Genomic DNA, 4,604 nt, shown 5'->3' with positions numbered 1-4,604 from the left:
TGCAGAGGCTGAGGCAAGATCTCCAGCATCTGGAGTAAGAGTTAGAGCCGGATGTTTGCTCAGGCTTGAGTTTGTGTCCGTGTTGACTGCTGAATGTATCAGTGGCCTCATGAGGCCATGGAGTTTTTCCCAATCTGGGGGTTGTTTGATGCTGCAAACAGCAAGGTTTCGTCCTGAGGGACAGGTGGGTCCTGTTTGATGGCTCAAGTGTCCCCTTATGTAAAGATTTGAGAGCAGGACTCTATTTTCGAATGCCTGGAAACCCCACCTTGAATTTCCATTGGCATCTAAGAACAAGACAGGTTGGATCCCCTGGCTCTGGGGCTAGACACCGCCCAGCTCCCAATAGTTTGGTGTCATTCTGGGGGATGTTAGTCTCCTTTTTTTCTGTCTAAGTGGTAACCTAAGAAGAAGGATTGCAAAACAGGGCTCTGGGTATGGGCGCCTGGAAAACTCCAGCTTGGGTTAGGATTTGGGCCAAGGAGAAAGGCAAGTCCGATATGCGGGCACATATTCCGGCTACTGAGGGCTTTATTTGAAATGGGGGCTCAGGCTGAGGATCTCAATGTCTGTTCGCGTCAAGGATGACCTCAAGAGTGGGCATGGCCTCATGGATCATGCAGGTTTTCTCTGTTCTGAGGGTTTTACACCCTTCCCAATAGCAAGGTTTCCTGCCACGGGAAAGGAGGAGTTCTGTTTTTTGCATTAGGTTCCTCGATATCTGAGATAAGGTCTAGGGACAGGTGCCTGAAAACCAATATTGGGTAGAGATGATGGCCTAGGGGCATGGCAAGTCCGTTCTGCTGGATATGTGGCCAGATCTCTGGGTTGCTTATTGGAGGCCTTGGCTCAGTATGTGTCAGATAGAGCAGTAGTACACAGGGCATCCTATGGTATAGGGTGTCATGAGGGCCGTGCTGGTTCATCCTCATTTGGGGTATTTGGGCAACCCCATAGGGCAGTTTTTTCTTCTGCTGGGCAGACAGAGTGCTGTATTGTGACTCCAAAATTAGTATGCAGATTGGTTTTTTTTTTTTTTATATATATATTGGGAGGACTACTTGGTTGCCTACTTCTAATTGCAGTAGTTCTCCACGTTTTAGGTCTTGAGTTAGGGTTATATAGGAGTCAAAATTTAGGTCTTCATAATCTGTGTACTCGTATCTTCAGTATCATTGGTGACCCATAGTTTTTGCGGTCAAGGAAGGATTATTGATCTCATCTATTATGTACAGGATTCATTGTGAAGGTAAAGCAATTAAAATTAAAATGATAGCAGGTAGGATAGTTCCTACTGTTTCAAGTTCTTGAGCATCTATAGTGCTAGTATGTGTTAGTTTAGTAGTTAGTATTAATGAAATGATGTAGAGAACAAGAGAGCTGATTGAGAATATGATCATTAATGTATGGTCATGGAAATTTAATAGTTCTTCTATAATAGGGGAGGTTGCATCTTGAAGACCTATTTGGAAAGGGTATGCCATAGAGATATAAAGGACTTCCACATATAATTTGACTTTGACAAAGTAATGTAATTTTTACTAATATCTCTTTATTGAGAAAGACATAGTGGTTATATTTGCTTGAAACCAATTCTAGGGGGTTCGATTCCTTCCTTTCTTATTTTGGTAGTACTTAGGTTGGCTCTTTGAATGTGTGATATGGAGGAGGGCATCCATGGAATCATTCAATGTTTGTTGAAGTAAGTTCTCCTATTATCACCTCTTGTTTGGATGCAAAGCCTTCACAGATTATGAAGATTATTAATATTACTGCCCTTAATGAGATAAATGAACCCATGGAGGACACCGTATTTCATATGGTATAAGCATCTGGATAATCGGAGTGCTGTTGAGGTATTCCTGATAGACCTAGGAAATGTTGAGGAAAGAATGGTCCATTTACTTCTACAAATATAATTGAAAAGTGGATTTTTGCTCAAATATCATTTAGTGTGTAACCTGTGAACAGTGGGAATCAATGGACAAACCTGCCAATGATTACAAACACTGCCCCCACTGAAAGGACATAATGGAAGTGTGCTACCATGTAGTATGTGTCATGAAGAACAATATCTAATGATGAGTCTGATAATACAATATCTGTCAAACCACGCACTGTGAATAGAAAAATAAACCCTAGTGCTCATACTATAGCTGGCGATCATGTATTATTCCCTGCATGTAGAGTGGCCAGTCAGCTAAATACTTTTAATCCCATTGGAATTGCAATGATTATAGTAGCTGAGGTGAAGTATGCTCGTGTGCCGACGTCCATTCCTACGATAAACATGTGGTGGGCTCATACAATAAATCCTAAGTAACTGATTGGTATCATTGCTCAGGCTATTCCTACGTAGCCGAGTGGCTCTTTTTTTTTTTTTTTTCTTTTTTTTTTCTTTTTCCCTGAGCAATAGGTTACGACATGTGAGATAATTCCAAATCCTGGTAGAATTAGAATATCTCCTTTGGGATGTCCGAAAAATCAGAATAAGTGTTGATACAGAATAGGGTCTCCTCCTCCAGCTGGGTCAAAGAAGGTAGTATTTAGATTTCAGTCTGTGAGTGGCATGGTAATACTGGCTGCTAGAACTGGTAATCATAAGAGTAGAAGTACACCTATAATCAGGACAGATCATACGAATAGAGGAGTTTGATATTGTGATATTGCAGAGAAGTTTATGTTGATAATGATAGTAACAAAGTTAATGGTTCCTAGGATGGATGAGAAACTTGCCAGGTGTAGGGAGAAGATTATTACATCTATGAATGCTCCTGCATGTGTTAAATTTCCTGCTAGAGGTGGGTACACTCTTCATCATATTCCTGCACCTGATTCTACCATGGAAGAAGTTAGAAAGAGAAGAAAGGAGGGGGGCAGAAGTCAAAAGTTTATATTATTTATTCATGTAAATGCTATGTAGGGTGTGCCAATTATTAAGGGTACCAATCAGTTTCTGAATCCTCCAATCATAATTGGCATTACTATAAAGAAAATTATTACAAATGCATAGGCACTTACAATTACGTTGTAGATTTGGTCATCTCCTAGTAGTGCACTTGGTTGGCCCAATTCAGCACGGATTAATAGGCTAAGAGCAGTGCCTACCATCCTGGCCCATGCACCAAATTAAAGGTAAAGGACCTTTATGATTTGTGGAGAATAATCATCATTTACGAACATAGGTAAAAAGGCCGATAAAGATATTAGACTGTAAATTGAAGAATGGGGGTTTGAGTCCTCTTTTTGCCAAGCTCTTTGGTGAAATATTACATTGAATTGCAAATTCAAAGAATCAGCTTCAACCCTGCTGTGGCTTCTCCCACCTTTTTTTTTTTTTTTTCTTCGCAGCAGGAGAAGTAGATTGAAGCCAGTTGACTAGGGTATTTAGCTGCTAACTAAAATTTTGTGGGGTGATAGCCCACCAGTCAAGAAAGGGCTTAGCTTAATTAAAGTGATTTGTGTTCAGTAGATGTAAGATATACTCTTGCATTCCTTAAGGTGAGATTCAGGAGTTAAGTGAATGGCACTTACTTAGGGCTTTGAAGGCCCTTGGTGTTTTTAACCTAAACTGCTAGAACAGTGTTAGTATTATTGGGGCTAATGGAAGTAATATGGTCGAAGTTACAGTTAGTGGGGATAAAAGAATTACGTTTTTTTGTGTTTTCGAATTGCCATTTTATTTTTATGGTGTTTATTGAAGGGAATATAGTTAGTGCTGTTGCGTGTGTTAACTGCATATAAAAGTATAGGTTTAGTAGGGCTATAATTGCTATAAATGTTGATATAACAATTATATTGTTTTGGGTGAGTTCCTGGATGATTATTCATTTAGGGATGAATCCTGAGAGGGGAGGTAGGCCTCCTAGTGATAGTATGATTGTTAGGATTAGTGAGGTAATTAGTGGGAGTTTGTTTCATATATGAGATAGTGATAGTGTGGTTGTAGATGAACTGAGTGTGAACAGCATGAATGTTCCAAGTGTTAATGTAATGTAGATTATGAGGTTTAATATTATAAGGGTAGGGTTATATGTTGTTACTGCACTCATTCATCCTGTGTGGGCTATTGATGAGTATGCTAGGATTTTTCATAGTTGTGTTCGATTAAGACCTCTTCAGCCTCCTGCTAGAATGGATATAATAGCTATGGCTACTAATAAGTTTGGATTTCTAGATGGAGAGATTTGGTTTAGAACGAATAAGGGGGTGATTTTTTGTCAGGTTAGTAGAATTATTCCTGATGATAGTGGGATTCCTTGGGTTACTTCAGGTACTCAGAAGTGGAAGGGTGATAGTCCTAATTTTATTGCCAGAGCTACTGTTATTATGTTTGATGCGACTGGGTTAGGGGTATTTAGTATTATTCATTGGCCTGTCAATAGTAGGTTGATAATAATCCCTAATATTACGAATACAGATGCAGTTGCTTGGGTAAGGAAATATTTTGTTGATGCGTCTATGGCTCATGGATTTATTTTTTTATTAAAATGGGGATAATAGCTAGTATATTTATTTTGAATCCAATTCAGATTATCAGTCAGTGAGAGCTTATTGTACTATAATGTTTCCTGAAATGACAGTTGATATAATGATAGTAAGGA

General features: G+C 39.3%; 1 pseudogene; it reads right to left on the bottom strand.

Annotated features, from left to right (window-relative positions):
- Positions 1 to 1,635: 1,635 nt before the first annotated feature.
- On the bottom strand, positions 1,636 to 3,121 carry LOC123935807 (annotated as a pseudogene).
- Positions 3,122 to 4,604: the final 1,483 nt, after the last annotated feature.

Source organism: Meles meles, chromosome Y (assembly GCF_922984935.1).
Source record: "Meles meles chromosome Y, mMelMel3.1 paternal haplotype, whole genome shotgun sequence".
Taxonomy (NCBI): domain Eukaryota; kingdom Metazoa; phylum Chordata; class Mammalia; order Carnivora; family Mustelidae; genus Meles; species Meles meles.
Note: the sequence above shows the minus strand (reverse complement) of the source record. Positions and strands in the feature narration are given on the sequence as shown.